This window comes from Ammodytes marinus (genome assembly GCF_949987685.1).
Source record: "Ammodytes marinus genome assembly, chromosome: 8".
NCBI lineage: Eukaryota > Metazoa > Chordata > Actinopteri > Uranoscopiformes > Ammodytidae > Ammodytes > Ammodytes marinus.
Genome location: NC_137212.1, coordinates 1,082,629 through 1,107,747, shown reverse-complemented (window position 1 = coordinate 1,107,747; position 25,119 = coordinate 1,082,629).

The following is a 25,119-nucleotide window of genomic DNA, read 5'->3' as shown; positions in this document are numbered from 1 at the left end:
CAACAGCCACTTTGCCCGATCGACACCCCCCCCCCCCCTCACCCCCACCAATGGCGGTCTGACGAGTACCAACCATACCTGTTTTAGTGTGTTTGTTTTGACCTGTTTTAGTGAGCTAGTTAGACCTGTTTTAGGGTGTTTGTTTTGACCTGTTTGGGTTTGACCTGTTTTAATGTGCTAGTTAGACCTGTTTTAATGTGTGTTTCGCAATCGCGTGTCACCAGAGACGCATTGTCCTCACCTAGAAAGACAAAAAAAACACTTGAGGAAGGAGGAAGTTTTAAAACCAAAAAATAAAACATACATGTACTGAGTGGGATCTGTGTTCACTGTTTAGAACCAATGAACCCGTGTTAACACATTTGTAAAAGAAGAACTATGCTGTGATGATACTACACATATATAACTGATGAATGGCTTACATTTTTAAATAGGGGAATGCAGAAAGATTTGTAAAATACAACCCCAATTCCAAAAAAGTTGGGACGTTATGTAAGCATTCAATACTTAAAAGGACCATCCAGATTGTTACCAATACAACGTTTAAAAGCCAGCGTTTGTGATGGTATGTGGAGTGGTTAGCGCCCATGGCATGGGTAACTTGCGTGTCTATGAAGGCACCATTAGTGCTTTTAAACATACAGGTGTGTGTGTGTGTGTGTGTGTGTGTGTGTGTGTGTGTGTGTGTGTGTGTGTGTGTGTGTGTGTGTGTGTGTGTGTGTGTGTGTGTGTGTGTGTGTGTGTGTGTGTGTGTGTGTGTGTGTGTTTGGGCTAAGCTAACCTGGATGAGCTAAGCTAAACTGGATGAGCAACCTTTGCCCATTTCTATATAAAAAACGTGCACCGTCAATAAAGCATGAAAACAGGCAACAATGGTGGGCGGGGAGTTTCCATAGCAACAGCCGCTTTGCCCGATCGACACACTCAAACTCTAGGACATCCTACCCCCCCCCCCCATTAATGGCGGCCTGACAGGTACCAACCATTACAAACACAAAGTGTGTTTCCTTCTCACAGTCGCCTCTCACCATAGACTCATTGTCCTCACCTGGAATAACTTGAGGAATACCTAGGGGGCAAAACCCCTTTTTATTGAAAAACAGACATGGTGCGTTGTAAAAGGTTGTTCACCAGAAATGATATCCAGGACCTTCCAGGATCCCAACCTGGGTGGACAACCTGGTCAACTAGCTGCTGGAAAGCTACAGGGGGCCGACATAGAGCAAATCAGAACCACTGTTTAAGCGAATGTGGGTGGGCAAATAGGGATTTTTTTTAAATTATAGATATCATTATGAAACTTTGCAAATTGATTACTGACATTAAAACAACAACTCTTGGTATTACAGTATTTTCCAGAAAGTTTGAATAAATATGAAAAATCATCAATATCTTACTAATGATGCGTACATTTAAATATCTGCAAAGCCCCAAAATCTAGATGTTGGACAAAAGCAGAGTCAATTTGTTTATACATTTTTAAAACAAAACAAGTGTCCAACTGCCTGAAGCCTTTCCTAATCACAGTTCAAATTTGATCAATAACCCATAGAAAATGAATTTTTTACACTGTTTTTTCCAAGGGAATGTCTAGCCGTTTCCTAAAATACCAGCTGGAGACTCCAAAAGGACACTTTTGGTCCATGGCACATGAAATGTAACTGTGTAAAAAAAAAATTCTATGGGTTATTGATCAAATTTGAACTGTGATTAGGAAAGGCTTCAGGCAGTTGGACACTTGTTTTGTTTTCAAAATGTAAAAACAAATTAACTTAGTTTTCTTCCAACATCTAGATTTTGGGGCTTTGCAGATATTTAAATGTACTCATCATTAGTAAGATATTGATGATTTTTCATATTTATTTAAACATTTTGGAAAATACTGTAATACAAAAAGTTTTTGTTTTAATGTCAGTAATCAACTGGCAAAGTCTCATAATGATATCTATAAGTTCAAAAAATTCCCCATTAGCCCATACCCATTCACCCCCATTCACTTAAACAGTGGTTCTGATTTGCTATGTCGGCCCGCTGTAGCTTTCCAGCAGCTTGTTGACAAGGTTGTCCACCCAGGTTGTGATCGTGGAAGGTCCTAGATGTCATTTTTGGTGAACAAGCTTTTACAACGCTCCATGTCCATAAAATCACTTTGCCCCCTGGGTACTAGTTAGGAAGTTTTAAAACCAAAAAATAAAACATACAAAGACAATGACACCATTGATTAAAATGTGTTGTTGCAAAAACAGGGCAACACAGGGCAGTGACTCCACCTTTAACTGATCATGGAAATGTACTGAGAGGATCTCAAACTGTAGGACATCCTTCCACCCGACCCCCACCAATGGCGTTCTGACAAGTACCAACCATACCTGTTTTAGTGTGTTTGTTTTGACCTGTTTGGGTGTGGTTGTTTGACCTGTTTTAATGTGCTAGTTAGACCTGTTTTAATGTGTGTTTCGCAATCGCGTGTCACCAGAGACGCATTGTCCTCACCTAGAATGACAAAAAACATGAGGAAGGAGGAAGTTTTAAAACCAAAAAATAAAACATACAAAGTCAATGACACCATTGATTAAAAACTGCAAATACAGGGCAACACAGGGCAGTGACTCCACATTTAACTGATCATGGAAATGTACTGAGTGGGATCTGTGTTCACTGTTTAGAACCAATGAACCCGTGTTAACACATTTGTAAAAGAAGAACTATGCTGTGATGATACTACACATATATAACTGATGAATGGCTTACATTTTTAAATAGGGGAATGCAGAAAGATTTGTAAAATACAACCCCAATTCCGAAAAAGTTGGGACGTTATGTAAAGTTTGAATAAAACATTAATGTGATCATTTCCTCATCCTTTTCGCAATGCATTCAATACTTAAAAGGACCATCCAGGTTGTTACCAATACAAAGTTTAAAAGCCAGCGTTTGTGATGGTATGGGGAGTGGTTAGTGCCCATGGCATGGGTAACTTGCGCGTCTATGAAGGCACCATTAGTGCTTTTAAACATACAGGTGTGTGTGTGCGTATGTGTGTGTGTGTGTGCGTATGTGTGTGTGTGTGTGTGTGTGTGTGTGTGTTTATGTGTGTGTGTGTGTGTTTGGGCTAAGCTAACCTGGATGAGCTAAGCTAAACTGGTTGAGCAACCTTTGCCCATTTCTATATAAAAAACATGCACCGTCAATAAAGCATGAAAACAGGCAACAATAGCCCGTACCTGTGCACCTCCATGCCCCATTCAACCTAGAAAAAACAAGAATGACAATTGATCGTTTGAGAGCGTGTGCATAACAGAAACAGACCAATGAAAATGCTTTAGCAAAGAGTTACGATGGAGGGCGGGGAGTTTCCATAGCAACAGCCGCTTTGCCCGATCGACACACTCAAACTCTAGGACATCCTACCCCCCCCTCCCCCCATCAATGGCGGCCCGACAAGTACCAACCATTACAAACACAAAGTGTGTTTCCTTCTCACAGTCGCCTCTCACCATAGACTCATTGTCCTCACCTGGAATAACTTGAGGAATACCTAGGGGGCAAAACCCCTTTTTATTGAAAAACAGACATGGTGCGTTGTAAAAGGTTGTTCACCAGAAATGATATCCAGGACCTTCCAGGATCCCAACCTGGGTGGACAACCTGGTCAACTAGCTGCTGGAAAGCTACAGCGGGCCGACATAGAGCAAATCAGAACCACTGTTCAAGCGAATGGGGGTGGGCAGATAGGGAATTTTTTAAACTTATAGATATCATTATGAAACTTTGCAAATCGATTACTGACATTAAAACAACAACTTTTTGTATTACAGTATTTTCCAGAAAGTTTGAATAAATATGAAAAATCATCAATATCTTACTAATGATGCGTACATTTAAATATCTGCAAAGCCCCAAAATCTAGATGTTGGACAAAAGCAGGGTCAATTTGTTTTTAAATTTTTAAAACAAAACAAGCCTTTCCTAATCACAGTTCAAATTTGATCAATAACCCATAGAAAATGAATTTTTTACACTGTTTTTTCCAAGGGAATGTCTAGCCGTTTCCTAAAATACCAGCTGGAGACTCCAAAAGGACACTTTTGGTCCATGGCACATGAAATGTAACTGTGTAAAAAAAAAAAATCTATGGGTTAATGATCAAATTTGAACTCTGATTAGGAAAGGCTTCAGGCAGTTGGACACTTGTTTTGTTTTCAAAATGTAAAAACAAATTGACTTTGTTTTCTTCCAACATCTAGATTTTGGGGCTTTGCAGATTATGCAAATGTACGCATCATCAGTAAGATATTGATGATTTTTCATATTTATTTAAACATTTTGGAAAATACTGTAATACAAAAAGTTTTTGTTTAAATGTCAGTAACCAACTGGCAAAGTTTCATAATGATATCTATAAGTTCAAAAAATTCCCCATTAGCCCATCCCCATTCACCCCCATTCACTTAAACAGTGGTTCTGATTTGCTATGTCGGCCCGCTGTAGCTTTCCAGCAGCTAGTTGACAAGGTTGTCCACCCAGGTTGTGATCGTGGAAGGTCCTAGATGTAATTTTTGGTGAACAAGCTTTTACAACGCTCCATGTCCATAAAATCACTTTGCCCCCTGGGTACTAGTTAGGAAGTTTTAAAACCAAAAAATAAAACATACAAAGACAACAAAGACAATGACACCATTGATTAAAATGTGTTGTTGCAAAAACAGGGCAACACAGGGCAGTGACTCCACCTTTAACTGATCATGGAAATGTACTGAGAGGATCTCAAACTCTAGGACATCCTCCCCCCCGACCCCCACCAATGGCGTTCTGACAAGTACCAACCATACCTGTTTTAGTGTGTTTGTTTTGACCTGTTTGGGTGTGGTTGTTTGACCTGTTTTAATGTGCTAGTTAGACCTGTTTTAATGTGTGTTTCGCAATCGCGTGTCACCAGAGACGCATTGTCCTCACCTAGAATGACAAAAAACTTGAGGAAGGAGGAAGTTTTAAAACCAAAAAATAAAACATACAAAGTCAATGACACCATTGATTAAAAACTGCAAATACAGGGAAACACAGGGCAGTGACTCCACATTTAACTGATCATGGACATGTACTGAGTGGGATCTGTGTTCACTGCTTAGAGCCAATGAACCCGTGTTAACACATTTGTAAAAGAAGAACTATGCTGTGATGATACTACACATATATAACTGATGAATGGCTTACATTTTTAAATAGGGGAATGCAGAAAGATTTGTAAAATACAACCCCAATTCCGAAAAAGTTGGGACGTTATGTAAAATTTTAATAAAACATTAATGTGATCATTTCCTCATCCTTTTCGCAATGCATTCAATACTTAAAAGGACCATCCAGATTGTTACCAATACAAAGTTTAAAAGCCAGCGACATACAGGTGTGTGTGTGTGTGTGTGTGTGTGTGTGTGTGTGTGTGTGTGTGTGTGTGTGTGTGTGTGTGTGTGTGTGTGTGTGTGTGTGTGTGTGTGTGTGTGTGTGTGTGTGTGTGTGTTTGGGCTAAGCTAACCTGGATGAGCTAAGCTAAACTGGATGAGCAACCTTTGCCCATTTCTATATAAAAAACATGCACCGTCAATAAAGCATGAAAACAGGCAACAATGGTGGGCGGGGAGTTTCCATAGCAACAGCCGCTTTGCCCGATCGACACACTCAAGCTCTAGGACATCCTACCCCCCCCCCCCCCCCATTAATGGCGGCCTGACAAGTACCAACCATTACAAAAACAAAGTGTGTTTCCTTCTCACAGTCGCCTCTCACCATAGACTCATTGTCCTCACCTGGAATAACTTGAGGAATACCTAGGGGGCAAAACCCCTTTTTATTGAAAAACAGACATGGTGCGTTGTAAAAGGTTGTTCACCAGAAATGATATCCAGGACCTTCCAGGATCCCAACCTGGGTGGACAACCTGGTCAACTAGCTGCTGGAAAGCTACAGGGGGCCGACATAGAGCAAATCAGAACCACTGTTTAAGCGAATGGGGGTTGGCAAATAGGGATTTTTTTAAACTTATAGATATCATTATGAAACTTTGCAAATTGATTACTGACATTAAAACAACAACTTTTTGTATTACAGTATTTTCCAGAAAGTTTGAATAAATATGAAAAATCATCAATATCTTACTAATGATGCGTACATTTAAATATCTGCAAAGCCCCAAAATCTAGATGTTGGACAAAAGCAGAGTCAATTTGTTTATACATTTTTAAAACAAAACAAGTGTCCAACTGCCTGAAGCCTTTCCTAATCACAGTTCAAATTTGATCAATAACCCATAGAAAATGAATTTTTTACACTGTTTTTTCCAAGGGAATGTCTAGCCGTTTCCTAAAATACCAGCTGGAGACTCCAAAAGGACACTTTTGGTCCATGGCACATGAAATGTAACTGTGTAAAAAAAAAATCTATGGGTTATTGATCAAATTTGAACTCTGATTAGGAAAGGCTTCAGGCAGTTGGACACTTGTTTTGTTTTCAAAATGTAAAAACAAATTGACTTTGTTTTCTTCCAACATCTTGATTTTGGGGCTTTGCAGATTATGCAAATGTACGCATCATTAGTAAGATATTGATGATTTTTCATATTTATTTAAACATTTTGGAAAATACTGTAATACAAAAAGTTTTTGTTTAAATGTCAGTAACCAACTGGCAAAGTTTCATAATGATATCTATAAGTTCAAAAAATTCCCCATTAGCCCATCCCCATTCACCCCCATTCACTTAAACAGTGGTTCTGATTTGCTATGTCGGCCCGCTGTAGCTTTCCAGCAGCTAGTTGACAAGGTTGTCCACCCAGGTTGTGATCGTGGAAGGTCCTAGATGTAATTTTTGGTGAACAAGCTTTTACAACGCTCCATGTCCATAAAATCACTTTGCCCCCTGGGTACTAGTTAGGAAGTTTTAAAACCAAAAAATAAAACATACAAAGACAACAAAGACAATGACACCATTGATTAAAATGTGTTGTTGCAAAAACAGGGCAACACAGGGCAGTGACTCCACCTTTAACTGATCATGGAAATGTACTGAGAGGATCTCAAACTCTAGGACATCCTCCCCCCCGACCCCCACCAATGGCGTTCTGACAAGTACCAACCATACCTGTTTTAGTGTGTTTGTTTTGACCTGTTTGGGTGTGGTTGTTTGACCTGTTTTAATGTGCTAGTTAGACCTGTTTTAATGTGTGTTTCGCAATCGCGTGTCACCAGAGACGCATTGTCCTCACCTAGAATGACAAAAAACTTGAGGAAGGAGGAAGTTTTAAAACCAAAAAATAAAACATACAAAGTCAATGACACCATTGATTAAAAACTGCAAATACAGGGAAACACAGGGCAGTGACTCCACATTTAACTGATCATGGACATGTACTGAGTGGGATCTGTGTTCACTGCTTAGAGCCAATGAACCCGTGTTAACACATTTGTAAAAGAAGAACTATGCTGTGATGATACTACACATATATAACTGATGAATGGCTTACATTTTTAAATAGGGGAACGCAGAAAGATTTGTAAAATACAACCCCAATTCCGAAAAAGTTGGGACGTTATGTAAAATTTTAATAAAACATTAATGTGATCATTTCCTCATCCTTTTCGCAATGCATTCAATACTTAAAAGGACCATCCAGATTGTTACCAATACAAAGTTTAAAAGCCAGCGACATACGTGTGTGTGTGTGTGTGTGTGTGTGTGTGTGTGTGTGTGTGTGTGTGTGTGTGTGTGTGTGTGTGTGTGTGTGTGTGTGTGTGTGTGTGTGTGTGTGTGTGTGTGTGTGTGTGTGTGTGTGTTTGGGCTAAGCTAACCTGGATGAGCTAAGCTAAACTGGATGAGCAACCTTTGCCCATTTCTATATAAAAAACATGCACCGTCAATAAAGCATGAAAACAGGCAACAATGGTGGGCGGGGAGTTTCCATAGCAACAGCCGCTTTGCCCGATCGACACACTCAAGCTCTAGGACATCCTACCCCCCCCCCCCCCCATTAATGGCGGCCTGACAAGTACCAACCATTACAAAAACAAAGTGTGTTTCCTTCTCACAGTCGCCTCTCACCATAGACTCATTGTCCTCACCTGGAATAACTTGAGGAATACCTAGGGGGCAAAACCCCTTTTTATTGAAAAACAGACATGGTGCGTTGTAAAAGGTTGTTCACCAGAAATGATATCCAGGACCTTCCAGGATCCCAACCTGGGTGGACAACCTGGTCAACTAGCTGCTGGAAAGCTACAGCGGGCCGACATAGAGCAAATCAGAACCACTGTTTAAGCGAATGGGGGTGGGCAAATAGGGATTTTTTTAAACTTATAGATATCATTATGAAACTTTGCAAATTGATTACTGACATTAAAACAACAACTTTTTGTATTACAGTATGTTCCAAAAAGTTTGAATAAATATGAAAAATCATCAATATCTTACTAATGATGCGTACATTTGCATATCTGCAAAGCCCCAAAATCTAGATGTTGGACAAAAGCAGAGTCAATTTGTTTATACATTTTTAAAACAAAACAAGTGTCCAACTGCCTGAAGCCTTTCCTAATCACAGTTCAAATTTGATCAATAACCCATAGAAAATTATTTTTTTACACTGTTTTTTCCAAGGGAATGTCTAGCCGTTTCCTAAAATACCAGCTGGAGACTCCAAAAGGACACTTTTGGTCCATGGCACATGAAATGTAACTGTGTAAAAAAAAATCTATGGGTTATTGATCAAATTTGAAATGTGATTAGGAAAGGCTTCAGGCAGTTGGACACTTGTTTTGTTTTCAAAATGTAAAAACAAATTGACTTTGTTTTCTTCCAACATCTAGATTTTGGGGCTTTGCAGATTATGCAAATGTACCCATCATTAGTAAGATATTGATGATTTTTCATATTTATTTAAACATTTTGGAAAATACTGTAATACAAAAAGTTTTTGTTTTAATGTCAGTAATCAACTGGCAAAGTTTCATAATGATATCTATAAGTTCAAAAAATTCCCCATTAGCCCATCCCCATTCACCCCCATTCACTTAAACAGTGGTTCTGATTTGCTATGTCGGCCCGCTGTAGCTTTCCAGCAGCTTGTTGACAAGGTTGTCCACCCAGGTTGTGATCGTGGAAGGTCCTAGATGTCATTTTTGGTGAACAACCTTTTACAACGCTCCATGTCCATAAAATCACTTTGCCCCCTGGGTACTAGTTAGGAAGTTTTAAAACCAAAAAATAAAACATACAAAGACAATGACACCATTAATTAAAATGTGTTGTTGCAAAAACAGGGCAACACAGGGCAGTGACTCCACCTTTAACTGATCATGGAAATGTACTGAGAGGATCTCAAACTCTAGGACATCCTCCCCCCCCACCCCCACCAATGGCGGTCTGACAAGTACCAACCATACCTGTTTTAGTGTGTTTGTTTTGACCTGGTTTATTGAGCTAGTTAGACCTGTTTTAGGGTGTTTGTTTTGACCTGTTTGGGTGTGCTTGTTGGACCTGTTTTAATGTGCTAGTTAGACCTGTTTTAATGTGTGTTTCACAATCGCGTGTCACCAGAGACGCATTGTCCTCACCTAGAATGACAAAACACTTGAGGAAGGAGGAAGTTTTAAAACCAAAAAATAAAACATACAAAGTCAATGACACCATTGATTAAAAACTGCAAATACAGGGAAACACAGGGCAGTGACTCCACATTTAACTGATCATGGACATGTACTGAGTGGGATCTGTGTTCACTGTTTAGAACCAATGAACCCGTGTTAACACATTTGTAAAAGAAGAACTATGCTGTGATGATACTACACATATATAACTGATGAATGGCTTACATTTTTAAATAGGAGAATGCAGAAAGATTTGTAAAATACAACCCCAATTCCGAAAAAGTTGGGACGTTATGTAAAGTTTGAATAAAACATTAATGTGATCATTTCCTCATCCTTTTCGCAATGCATTCAATGATTAAAAGGACAATCCAGATTGTTACCAATACAAAGTTTAAAAGCCAGCGTTTGTGATGGTATGGGGAGTGGTTAGCGCCCATGGCATGGGTAACTTGCGCGTCTATGAAGGCACCATTAGTGCTTTTAAACATACAGGTGTGTGTGTGTGTGTGTGTGTGTGTGTGTGTGTGTGTGTGTGTGTGTGTGTGTGTGTGTGTGTGTGTGTGTGTGTGTGTGTGTGTGTGTGTGTGTGTGTGTGTGTTTGGGCTAAGCTAACCTGGATGAGCAACCTTTGCCCATTTCTATATAAAAAACATGCACCGTCAATAAAGTATGAAAACAGGCAACAATTGCCCGTACCTGTGCACCTCCATGCCCCATTCAACCTAGAAAAAACAAGAATGACAATTGATCGTTTGAGAGCGTGTACATAACAGAAACAGACCAATGAAAATGCTTTAGCAAAGAGGTATGATGGAGGGCGGGGAGTTTCCATAGCAACAGCCGCTTTGCCCGATCGACACACTCAAACTCTAGGACATCCTACCCCCCCCCCCATCAATGGCGGCCTGACAAGTACCAACCATTACAAACACAAAGTGTGTTTCCTTCTCACAGTCGCCTCTCACCATAGACTCATTGTCCTCACCTGGAATAACTTGAGGAATACCTAGGGGGCAAAATCCCCTTTTATTGAAAAACAGACATGGTGCGTTGTAAAAGGTTGTTCACCAGAAATGATATCCAGGACCTTCCAGGATCCCAACCTGGGTGGACAACCTGGTCAACTAGCTGCTGGAAAGCTACAGGGGGCCGACATAGAGCAAATCAGAACCACTGTTTAAGCGAATGGGGGTGGGCAAATAGGGATTTTTTTAAACTTATAGATATCATTATGAAACTTTGCAAATTGATTACTGACATTAAAACAACAACTTTTTGTATTACAGTATGTTCCAAAAAGTTTGAATAAATATGAAAAATCATCAATATCTTACTAATGATGCGTACATTTGCATATCTGCAAAGCCCCAAAATCTAGATGTTGGACAAAAGCAGAGTCAATTTGTTTATACATTTTTAAAACAAAACAAGTGTCCAACTGCCTGAAGCCTTTCCTAATCACAGTTCAAATTTGATCAATAACCCATAGAAAATTATTTTTTTACACTGTTTTTTCCAAGGGAATGTCTAGCCGTTTCCTAAAATACCAGCTGGAGACTCCAAAAGGACACTTTTGGTCCATGGCACATGAAATGTAACTGTGTAAAAAAAAATCTATGGGTTATTGATCAAATTTGAAATGTGATTAGGAAAGGCTTCAGGCAGTTGGACACTTGTTTTGTTTTCAAAATGTAAAAACAAATTGACTTTGTTTTCTTCCAACATCTAGATTTTGGGGCTTTGCAGATTATGCAAATGTACCCATCATTAGTAAGATATTGATGATTTTTCATATTTATTTAAACATTTTGGAAAATACTGTAATACAAAAAGTTTTTGTTTTAATGTCAGTAATCAACTGGCAAAGTTTCATAATGATATCTATAAGTTCAAAAAATTCCCCATTAGCCCATCCCCATTCACCCCCATTCACTTAAACAGTGGTTCTGATTTGCTATGTCGGCCCGCTGTAGCTTTCCAGCAGCTTGTTGACAAGGTTGTCCACCCAGGTTGTGATCGTGGAAGGTCCTAGATGTCATTTTTGGTGAACAACCTTTTACAACGCTCCATGTCCATAAAATCACTTTGCCCCCTGGGTACTAGTTAGGAAGTTTTAAAACCAAAAAATAAAACATACAAAGACAATGACACCATTGATTAAAATGTGTTGTTGCAAAAACAGGGCAACACAGGGCAGTGACTCCACCTTTAACTGATCATGGAAATGTACTGAGAGGATCTCAAACTCTAGGACATCCTCCCACCCCACCCCCACCAATGGCGGTCTGACAAGTACCAACCATACCTGTTTTAGTGTGTTTGTTTTGACCTGTTTTAGTGAGCTAGTTAGACCTGTTTTAGGGTGTTTGTTTTGACCTGTTTTAATGTGCTAGTTAGACCTGTTTTAATGTGCTAGTTAGACCTGTTTTAATGTGTGTTTCGCAATCGCGTGTCACCAGAGACGCATTGTCCTCACCTAGAATGACAAAAAACTTGAGGAAGGAGGAAGTTTTAAAACCAAAAAATAAAACTTACAAAGTCAATGACACTGATTAAAAACTGCAAATACAGGGAAACACAGGGCAGTGACTCCACATTTAACTGATCATGGAAATGTACTGAGTGGGATCTGTGTTCACTGTTTAGAACCAATGAACCCGTGTTAACACATTTGTAAAAGAAGAACTATGCTGTGATGATACTACACATATATAACTGATGAATGGCTTACATTTTTAAATAGGAGAATGCAGAAAGATTTGTAAAATACAACCCCAATTCCAAAAAAGTTGGGACGTTATGTAAAATTTTAATAAAACATTAATGTGATCATTTCCTCATCCTTTTCGCAATGCATTCAATAATTAAAAGGACCATCCAGATTGTTACCAATACAAAGTTTAAAAGCCAGCGTTTGTGATGGTATGGGGAGTGGTTAGCGCCCATGGCATGGGTAACTTGCGCGTCTATGAAGGCACCATTAGTGCTTTTAAACATACAGGTGTGTGTGTGTGTGTGTGTGTGTGTGTGTGTGTGTGTGTGTGTGTGTGTGTGTGTGTGTGTGTGTGTGTGTGTGTGTGTGTGTGTGTGTGTGTGTGTGTGTGTGTGTGTGTGTGTGTGTGTGTGTGTGTGTGTGTGTGTGTGTGTGTGTGTGTGTGTGTGTGTGTGTGTGTGTGTTTGGGCTAAGCTAACCTGGATGAGCTAACCTAAACTGGATGAGCAACCTTTGCCCATTTCTATATAAAAAACATGCACCGTCAATAAAGCATGAAAACAGGTAACAATAGCCCGTACCTGTGCACCTCCATGCCCCATTCAACCTAGAAAAAACAAGAATGACAATTGATCGTTTGAGAGCGTGTACATAACAGAAACAGACCAATGAAAATGCTTTAGCAAAGAGGTATGATGGAGGGCGGGGAGTTTCCATAGCAACAGCCGCTTTGCCCGATCGACACACTCAAACTCTAGGACATCCTACCCCCCCCATCAATGGCGGCCTGACAAGTACCAACCATTACAAACACAAAGTGTGTTTCCTTCTCACAGTCGCCTCTCACCATAGACTCATTGTCCTCACCTGGAATAACTTGAGGAATACCTAGGGGGCAAAACCCCTTTTTATTGAAAAACAGACATGGTGCGTTGTAAAAGGTTGTTCACCAGAAATGATATCCAGGACCTTCCAGGATCCCAACCTGGGTGGACAACCTGGTCAACTAGCTGCTGGAAAGCTACCGGGGGCCGACATAGAGCAAATCAGAACCACTGTTTAAGCGAATGGGGGTGGGCGAATAGGGATTTTTTTAAACTTATAGATATCATTATGAAACTTTGCATATTGATTACTGACATTAAAACAACAACTTTTTGTATTACAGTATTTTCCAGAAAGTTTGAATACATATGAAAAATCATCAATATCTTACTAATGATGCGTACATTTGCATATCTGCAAAGCCCCAAAATCTAGATGTTGGACAAAAGCAGAGTCAATTTGTTTTTAAATTTTTAAAACAAAACAAGCCTTTCCTAATCATAGTTCAAATTTGATCAATAACCCATAGAAAATGAATTTTTTACACTGTTTTTTCCAAGGGAATGTCTAGCCGTTTCCTAAAATACCAGCTGGAGACTCCAAAAGGACACTTTTGGTCCATGGCACATGAAATGTAACTGTGTAAAAAAAAAAAATCTATGGGTTATTGATCAAATTTGAACTGTGATTAGGAAAGGCTTCAGGCAGTTGGACACTTGTTTTGTTTTCAAAATGTAAAAACAAATTGACTTAGTTTTCTTCCAACATCTAGATTTTGGGGCTTTGCAGATAATGCAAATGTACCCATCATTAGTAAGATATTGATGATTTTTCATATTTATTTAAACATTTTGGAAAATACTGTAATACAAAAAGTTTTTGTTTTAATGTCAGTAATCAACTGGCAAAGTTTCATAATGATATCTATAAGTTCAAAAAATTCCCCATTAGCCCATCCCCAATCACTTAAACAGTGGTTCTGATTTGCTATGTCGGCCCGCTGTAGCTTTCCAGCAGCTTGTTGACAAGGTTGTCCACCCAGGTTGTGATCGTGGAAGGTCCTAGATGTCATTTTTGGTGAACAACCTTTTACAACGCTCCATGTCCATAAAATCACTTTGCCCCCTGGGTACTAGTTAGGAAGTTTTAAAACCAAGAAATAAAACATACAAAGACAATGACACCATTGATTAAAATGTGTTGTTGCAAAAACAGGGCAACACAGGGCAGTGACTCCACCTTTAACTGATCATGGAAATGTACTGAGAGGATCTGTGTTCACGGCTTAGAGCCAATGAACCATACACGTGCGTGTGTGTGTGTGTGTGTGTGTGTGTGTGTGTGTGTGTGTGTGTGTGTGTGTGTGTGTGTGTGTGTGTGTGTGTGTGTGTGTGTGTGTGTGTGTGTGTGTGTGTGTGTGTGTGTCTGTCCAGAATAACAGGTTACTCAAGGTGAAGTGACGTCATCTCAGTTTTATAGAAATGGTTAGTTGGTGACAGATTGATTGTGAGGAGGAACTATCAGCTGCCAGAAAACTGAAAAAACTTGCTTGACTTGTTTGGTCCAATCTTTGTCATTAGGCAGGAATGTCGTTATGTAACTAGCTGGTGACCTGGTGTTGAGAAGCACCCTGAGAGATTAGTTTAGTGTTTATTTATTTCACATAAAAACAATATAAAAACACATGAAACATAAAAGTAGATGTGTGGGTGTGTCAGAAACCTGTACAGGCTATAATAAGAACTAACAATGTGTAGGTAGTATATATATATATATTATTTTTTTCTTCTTCTTCAATCTTCATCTCTACATTACTTATTGAAAATGCTCTAAATGACAATATTTTTATTGTGAATTTGGTAGAAATGTTGTCAGTAGTTTATAGTATAAAACCAAAATGTTCATTTTACTCAGACATATGCGTGTAAATTATAAAACAAAAGACACTGAACATTTGGAGTGGTCTCTTAATTGTTTCCACGGCTGTATATCTATATAGCAGCAGCTTTACTCTTTGGTTTTTTAAAACTTTGATATAATTATGGCTTTGACGGTATAGACTTTTTTCTTCCTGCAGTAATCACTCAGCATATTATCAGGGTGTTGCTGTGAAAGCTAAAAATTCCTTTGCCACAGTGGAGCACAATAACAAAGGCAGGTAGAAACAGGGTCATCCCTATGTACCCACAGCCCTATGTTCCTGAAATTAATTGGAATTAATCTACTGTTAGAACCAGAAGAATCTGATGAAGACACAGTGTGAAGATTGTGCCTGTAATGTGAAGAATGAGATAACTGGGGGATTTTAAAAGTGAAGTACAGTCTGCCTTTCTCCAGAAATCGTCACAGCTGGGTGGTTAGGGTTAGGAGACAGGGAGAGGTTAGAATAGGAGTGACATACACACCCAATCTCACACACAGAAATACTTTTCTCTATTATATTGTTGAATAACTTAGAAATGTGGAAACGTGGAAACACTCCTCTAGCAACATCGGGACGTAACATATTCGGGGGCTCGTCCGGGATCTGAAGGAGTTGGGAGATTGTTTGTTGTTTTTGTTTTTGTTAGACCAAATGCTTCTGTAAGCAAACTGTGATTTTGTATAAGGCCGTTAAGCTGGTCCGTTCTGTGCTACTGTAGAAACATGTTAGTGCAACATGGCGGCCTCAGCGAGAACTTATTAAAATATACTTTTAAAATTATATAATTTCTACCCAGTCTGTTTTGAAAAATGGGAATAAATTCTACACACTGCACCTTTAATATTCTGAACTAAAAAGGTCTTGTCCCGGGTTGAATGTAAAACTGGTCTAGAACCTCCACTGGGAATAAGGATTTCACACCAGAAACACTTTATGCTTAAAGATTATTTTTATTTGTAGAATCCACTTTTCTTTTACATTGATTTAGATTTAGATGAATATATATGACAGGAAATGAACAAATCACAAGAGAAGTTCCCCTCCGTTAAGAGAATACTAACGTTGAGTGATTTTTACCTTCAAGCTGCTCACTGGCATTACAGAAGGTAAGAGCCCTAAACTTAACAATGACCCAAAATGTAATGATAATTTTAGAAAAAAAATTATAATAAAAAATAAAAAATGTCATAACTCTTTGCCAATAAATAACAATTTATTATATGATGGAGTGAGCTAGATATTTATAGTATGATAGTTTGTTTTCATTATACAGTGAGTCGATAATATATGGATTAAAGGGATAATCGATTCAATGTAGTGTTTAGTGCTAAACATAAATTAATCCTTTCAATATTAGGAAAAAATATTTGATTCGCTTCATAAATTATTAATTTTGCCCAAAAGGTTATGACGATTTGGTCTCAGCATTTGTTACATTATCGACCAGTTAATACATTTTACTTATTACAATTCGAGCTGCTGCTGGCCCTGGTTTTTCAAAAGGCAACATGTGTTCAGAGGATTTTCACCTAACTTGTATTCAATTCAGGGATTCTTATAACTTTACACTATTTTTAGGGTCCCCCCTTGATAGTCCCTTTTCATTCATTTTATGACACTTGGGGGAAATAAAATAATAGTTCTTCCATTTGCCTTGTATGTTTCAATTTAACATTTTCTGATGAGAAGTATTTTTTATTAAGTATATAATATATCGGTTAAAATCTACCCGACGTTAGTGATTGTGACTGATCTACAGTCTGTGATATTACTGATTACAGAGGGGTTTGATTGGAAAAGCTTTCAGTAGAAAGTGAATCATTTAGAGAAAGTTCTCTTATATGGAAATAAAATATCAAAGAAACTGTGACGTCATCCTAGTGGGTCACATGGTAGCCAGAGGTCGGAGGCTTCACCGATTACGGGCACAAATGTATGGAAAACGGTCGCCGCAGGTGGCATCATTCCAACCAGGGCCAGCTGAAGAGAAAAAAGAATCAATAATTAAAATTACTTAAAAGTTTCCACAGTTTATCAAAGTCATTTATTTAGTAACTATGTAACGGGAAGTGGAATTTTTACCTACAACTGTTTTTATCATAAAACTGTAGCTGTAGGGACTACAATATATAGTGCTGTCAAATGATTAATCACATTAATGTCATCGTTAACTCGCGATTAATAGCAACTAATCACACATTTGTATCTATTCTAAATGTCCCTTGATTTCTTTTTGACTCACTATTTTTTCTCATTGTAATGCTCTTATCAGACACATTCTCTACATCCTTGTAATTCAGTGTATTTTCTTTTAATGAATATCATAATTTCCAATTCAGTGCAAATAGCCCACAATGTTTATTAAATGGGGACAATGCAAACTAATAAAAAAATTATATAATGTTCGTACATGGATGTGTGATGGCCACACAGTCCTCTCCCCACCCGTGGTTGTTGGGCTCTCCGGAGCGCCAGGCTGCGTAGTTGTACCTAGAGCCATCAGTCCACCTCCACCATCCCTCCTGGAGGAGAAAACTGACTGAACAACATTCCTAATCACAGATCACTGGTTGGATAGTAGAGATATGTGGCTACATAAATACTTTCATATTTTAGAGTTCATGAATAAATAAGGGGCATGTTTAAACATGTGTCCAACTTTGTCTTGGAGGGATCTGTTGACGTAAAAACGCTCAATGAGCAAATGCAACGTGAACATTGATCACTTGGGTTCAATGTCCCCAACCTCCACAGGGAGACAGAAAGGTGTCAGTAGAAGACAGGGCCCTCCCCCAGACGTTCACAGTTTACCCGCACTACCCTTTTGGGCCACAGGGGACCGACTCAGGTAACAGGGGCCTCATTTATAAAGCTTGCTGCGCACAAAACTTTGCGTAGACGGCAGAAATGTGCTGTGGCAAAACGGTGGTATTTATAAATGAATTCTTTGCGGAGAAGTGTGCGTATTCCCACGCAAACCTTTGACCATGCGTAGAGCTACCGCAAGGTTTTCCTGACTCGGGGAATCAGCGACACTCAATGGCAACACCACGAAATAAAGCTCTGTCATCGGTAAAACACACATATCCTTGTGAAATGCATGGGACCCAATACGTGTATTTAATCAATTATATGTGCGTACCTATTGTTGCGAATATACTGACTGTTGTCTTTGGCATGCAGTAATGATGTAGGATGATTTAGGCTACTTATCAAGTAGATACATGTTTTGGTTATATTTTTTAAATCAATCCTAGTTCTACTTTATAATAATATCATATACAGTAAGTCGGGAGGTGTGTCCGTGAGTGGCCAGCGGGAGAGCAAATAGTCTATATTTTAGGCTGTGTGTAAAAAGTAGTTTTGTACAAAGTTAAGGCCAAAAATATTAATTAAAGCTATATATTTCGTTAGATAAAATCATGTTAGGAATTTAGCAAATTATTACAATCATCTCTTTCCAATGACAACTCACCCTGGAAGTTTAAACTATAATCTGACGTTGTTGGAAATGTGTGGATTTCACGGAAGGGAAACAATGCTTTGGAATAGACTATAGGCTAATGCATTATTTCACTTATCACAACACATTTTATATAGGCCTACATATAGTCCTACAGGTTCGCTAATACTGTATGTGATATTTCATACAGTACAAAGTTGGGCAAAACAGCTTAACAAAGACTGTAATGACTGTGCCACTGCCAATCATGATACGTGATCAGCGCGCGCGGGTGTGTTTGTGGGCCAGTTACAGCGACGCATTGCACGGGCTTTCTTCCTTCCCAGTTCTAAAAATGCCTCACCCTACTCCGATCGTTTAACCCGATCCAGGCCTCGACATCTCTGCCAAACCTTCGGCGGAGCAGATTCCTAGCCATGTAGTTTTCCCACCAACTGTGGATTGAGGCCAAGCTTCCACCAATTCTTCTGCAGCTCCACTGATAGGGGAGACAGAGAAAACACATCATTATACAGTTCTGAGACTGCAAACTGGTCTTTAAAGGCAAACTATGCAACATTATAATGAAAATATCAATTATAGAGTCACACAAAAATAATCCCTCTCAGTGATCACTTCCGCCCCACTAGAATGAGTGGTGGTGTGTTTATCAGCACAGTCCTCCTCTCTGACTGGGTTTTACATAATAACATCTTCATACTCAGCTATCCAGTTTAGCGTAAGCTTTTTCAGCATTCACATGCATTTACAGCAGGAAATGCATTTTCTAGTTTTTCTTGATGCATTTGTCATGGGTACGCTCACCCAGGAACAACAGCTGGCGTAGTGAAAAACACTACCGCTTTAGTCCAAAGGGGAACACTAGAATTAACACAAACTGAAAGTTCCTCGTATAGCAGCTTTAATAGATACATACATCTGCATCGCGCATGCTCCTTCGATCGCTTCGGACGATGAAACAGCGATTACCCACAGGAGTCCAACCACCAGGACAGCCTGTGTAGAAGAGAAGAGAGGAGTACTTTCTTTTTTTTTGCACTTATTTGTTGACACATCACACGTCATCAGAGCTACTGTCTCTTGGTCCAGTGGTATTCCAGCTAACCAGAGGACATAACGTTGTCTGTACGAACTTCTACTATTACTGTATTTAAATTTTAAACATAGAACATGTATAAATAAGTCAAGCTACCAACCTCTGGCGCGGCGCTCGATCCTGGCGGACCTCTGTGGATAGAACACATTCATCTAATCAGCTTGGAAATGGCACATTGAGGTTTCTCATTTTAGCATCTAAAAGTGTTTTTTTTAACAGAGCAAGGAATTTTCAACATAGCATTTCCAAACACACTAGTTTCCTTTAGAAAGCTTAAATTATTTCTATTTGGACAAATGACCAGGGTCAGTATTATTAGCCTCCTGAAGAACTGACCTTTGTGTTGAGCCATAGCACAAATTATGTAGGGGAGAACGGGGTTATACATCACACTGGTTGGTTGTCACAATCGTTATATCTCGGAACCAGAAGGCGCTTTTTGATATGTGAATATCCAGAATTGTGATCAGAGGTCACCTACAAAGTCTTCCTTGGAGTAGCACAGAATGTAGCACATAGTGTGTGACAACCGACCCCTTGATGGGGTTGGTTGTCACAATGTGTCAGAGTGTCTTTGATGTCTTCTTTATTACAATAAGTTGCTCTGTTTGACCACTTGAGAAATACTTTAAAAAAATAATAATTTCATAAGGGGGCTAATAACTGTCCTCAACTGTATGTGTGACTGGTGCCTTTCTTCAACGTGTCTACAACCCATATATGCTTCACCTATATTTAAACTTATAGTATAAATGCAGCCAGTTTGTGAGGTGAGTTTGCATTATTTGATTTATCAAAAACATATTTACTTACAGTTCCTGAAATCAGCAGCCCGCCGGTCAGACAGAGGAGGAACACCAAGTGGAAAGGTAGAGCCATCTGTAGAAAAACATTTAACAGGGACAAAATAGTTTAAATTTGTGGTCAAGAGCATCAAGAAAAGCTGCTACCCTAACTGTAGTAAAGTAACATTTAACACAGGTTAAATACTAGGAGAAAAGACATTTTCAACAAATTAACACTATTTGTATCTATTTCTTCTTGTCTTTAAAGGCACCTACTACACATTAGTAACTGATGAAGGGCTTACACTTTAGATTAAGGGAATGCAGAAAGATTTGGAAAACAATCACTTATGAATCACTTATAAATGAACATTATTATAGAGTGTATAAAATGTGGGTAACACTTTATAATAATGTTCATTTATAAATAGTATATTTGTGTTCATTTACAAAAACTTTTAAGTTTATCATTTTAAACTTATACTGTTATTTATTTGATACATGTCGGAAAGGATTAGGAAATTATCATATTCTGTTTCATTCACATTTAACATAACTTCCCAACTATTTCTGAATTGGGGTTGTACTTATTAATAATGTACCAATGATTTGTTAATGAGCATTTCATGATTTACTAAAAGTTTTATAGATGTCTTACAATACATTTGTAATATGTTAACAAAACACTTATTAAACATCTACAAATATATATTACTATTTAGTACATAGTTGTTGTGTCCTTGGGCAAGACACTTCACCCACCTTGCCTCGTGTGAATGTCGATAGTTAGCCTGCTAATGGTGTGAATGGTAACGTGTAAATGGGAACAGGTCTCCCTTGCAAAAGAGTCTTCGGACGATATACCTGTATAAATAAAGGTTAGAAAAAAGCAGTTTTTTCAAATACGTTTTATAATATTTGTGAACATTTCATTTCAAATCTGATTTTTTTTAAAGCTTATTGAGACACCCAACTTGATATCATTTATTGCTTTTTACTAGACCAGTTTTACAGAGGCCTAAACTGCGATTTTAAATATAGATGGGAAAATATATTTTAGCATAATCTTGACTAAAACAACCAGATTTCATGCAAGTACACTTGGCAAGTTGCACATAGCACATATCCTACTGCAGGGGTACTAAGGCCATGCCCCCTACATGCACCTTGCATTCCTCCATCCATGAGGGGCATTTGACTTTATTTATTGAATGGGTTGGGTCACACAGATGAGTTATATTTTACTCAACATTCATCTTTTTGTTCAGTGAAATTATTGATTGTTCATAAAATAATCAAAACTTGATAAAGTTCTACTGGCAAATAAATCTGTTCAAATGTAATGTTTTTAATCGTATTAGTTTGCATGGATGTCTGCCTATGACAAAACATAATGTTTATATGTTTAGATTTATGTTTGGATATAAAAAAAAAACATTTAAATTACCGCCATTATTAAGTTAATTCCTATAATTCCTAATTTTGAATATTCCCAAAATTCCAGAGCGAAAGTTCCCGTTCCACTCCTTTGCAACCCTACTTATAAGTGAACATTACCATAGTGTAAACAGCTTTTTAATACAAAATAATTTGAAGACAAACTAAAATATATGAAAACATCTTCGACTTACAATAGTTGCATTAAAAATTGTTTTCTTTTGATCGACATATTGAATGTAAAGTGAATTACCTTTGCAGTGGTGCTGATGCGTGATGCCGAGAGAGTGAAGAGCAGGCAGGTGTGTGTCTGGTGAAGGAATACTCACCTGTATATATACAGCACTGAACTCACACCTGGACTGTTTAGATGAAACATAACAGAAACAGACCAATGAAAATGCTTTAGCAAAGAGGTATGAATGAGGGCGGGGAGTCTCCATAGCAACAGCCCGATCACCACCAATGGTCTGATGAGAACCAACCATTACAAAAACAAAGTGTGTTTCCTTCTCACTGTCGCCTCTCACCATAGACTCATTGTCCTCACCCGGAATAACAGAAAATAGATTAAAAACTTGAGGAAGGAGGAAGTTTTAAAACCAGAGAATAAAACATAGAAAGACAATGACTCCATTGATTAAAAACTGTTGTTCCCACGAGTGTGAATACAGGGAAACACAGGGCAGTGACTCCACCTTTAACTGATCACGGAAACTGCCCTGAAAGCGTCTTTGGAGGTGAGCTATCTCATTGCTATGAAGCCGCATAGTATTGCTGAGACATTAATATTGCCAGCTGCTATCGAAATGGTAAAAGGATGTGCGGGGATGTCAATGTGTGCACTAATCATGGCTACTCAGTATAACAAACATGTTCAAAAAAGCAATTATAGAAGAAAACATGTCTCTGGGATCCCCAGAAATGTTTTATGTCAAAATGGGGTCACAGTCCAAAAAGGTTGAGAACCCCTGGAATAGGGGGATGCAGAAAGGTTTAAAATACAACCCCAATTCCGAAAAAGTTGTGACGTTATGTAAAATTTGAATAAAACAGAATGTGATAATTTCCTAATACTTTTCTAAATGTATTCAATAAGAAGGACCATCCAGATTGTTACCAATACAAAGTTTAAAAGCCAGCGTTTGTGATGGTATGGGGAGTGGTTAGTGCCCATGGCATGGGTAACTTGCACATCTATGAAGGCACCATTAAAGCTGAAAAGTATATTTTTTAAACATACAGGTGTGTGTGTGTGTGTGTGTGTGTGTGTGTGTGTGTGTGTGTGTGTGTGTGTGTGTGTGTGTGTGTGTGTGTGTGTGTGTGTGTGTGTGTGTGTGTGTGTGTGTGTGTGTGTGTGTGTGTAAACTGGATGGGCTAAGTTATCCTGGATGAGCAACCTTGGCCCATTTCTATATCAAAAATACGCGCAATAAACGTCAATAAAGCATGAAAACAGGCAACAATAGCCCGACAGACACACTCTAGGACATCGTACCCCCCCCCACACACACACACACACAGACACACACCAATGGTGGCCTGATGAGTACCAACCATTACAAAAACAAAGTGTGTTTCCTTCTCACTGTCGCCTCTCACCATAGACTCATTGTCTTCACCCGGAATAACAGAAAATAGATTAAAAACTTGAGGAAGGAGGAAGTTTTAAAACCAGAGAATAAAACATAGAAAGACAATGACTCCATTGATTAAAAACTGTTGTTCCCACGAGTGTGAATACAGGGCAACACAGGGCAGTGACTCCACCTTTAACTGATCATGGAAATGTACTGCGCGTTTCATAACTCCAATCTCTCAGTCACCCGCTCTGCATTTAATCGGCAAATCAACTTTTTTTTACTTGCAACTTGCTGTCAGCAGACCAGTCAGGCAATGTTTCAGCACACTGTTCATCCAGTCAGCACCGCTAAATATATGTTTTATAATAGACAATTAAGAGTTTACTTGAAAGTCCTCTCTCGTATTGTGAAGACTGACAGAAGAAAAAGTAATATGCAATTATGGATAATGCTGGAGTAGCAAATTATAACCGCAAAATAAACTGTAGTGGTTTAATAAATCTTTAGAATGTAACATTGAGAACACATTCCTTTAAATAAAGATAAGGCTTGGATAAGGAAAATGTTGTTGCTATGTCCCTGATATTAGTGCATCCAACAAGTTACTTCTTATTTGATATGTATTTGCAACATCTGGCCATGATTATGTTCATAATATTTGTATCATATATTAAGTTAGTGTTAAAGGTATATAATCTATCATAAATATATCTTAAAAAGAAACTATGGGAGGTAACTGCAGCAAGCAAACACTCATTGAGTGAAACAATAGGCACAGACAGGTCCATTGATGCAGTGAATGGAGTCCACTCTTAGATGTCACCCAATGATTCAAGTCCACTGTTAGCAACTTCTTTAAAAAAAATAAAAGCACATTTAAAGTAATATTATGAAAGAAGTCCTTAAAAGTAAATATTCTGTTGTGTTTTTGTATTTTTTAAAAATAGGTTGCCACTCTTGGCAGGTACCAACGATAGTCCACTGTGGGCGATGTGTGTGTGTGTGTGTGTGTGTGTGTGTGTGTGTGTGTGTGTGTGTGTGTGTGTGTGTGTGTGTGTGTGTGTGTGTGTGTGTGTGTGTGTGTGTGTGTGTGTGTGTGTGTGTGTGTGTGTGTGTGTGTGTGTGTGTGTGTGTGTGTGTGTGTGTGTGTGTGTGTGTGTGTGTGTGTGCGTGTGTGTGTGCGTGTGCGTGTGTAAACTGGATGGGCTAAGCTATCCTGGATGAGCAACCTTTGCCCATTTCTATATAAAAAATATGCGCTGTCAATAAAGCATGAAAACAGGCAACAATAGCCCGTACCTGTGCACCTCCATGCCCCATTCAACCTAGAAAAAACAAGAATGACAATTGATCGTTTGAGAGCGTGTACATAACAGAAACAGACCAATGAAAATGCTTCAGCAAAGAGGTTGGAAGGAGGGCGGGGAGTCTCCATGGCAACATCCGCTTTGCCCGATCGACAGATTCAAACTCTAGGACATACCCCCCCGCCCCCCCCCCCCCTCGACCAATGGTGGCCTGATGAGAACCAACCATTACAAAAACAAAGTGTGTTTCCTTCTCACTGTCGCCTCTCACCATTGACTCATTGTCCTCACCCGGAATAACAGAAAAATTCAACTAAATAAAAGGAAGAAGGAAGTTTTAAAACCAAA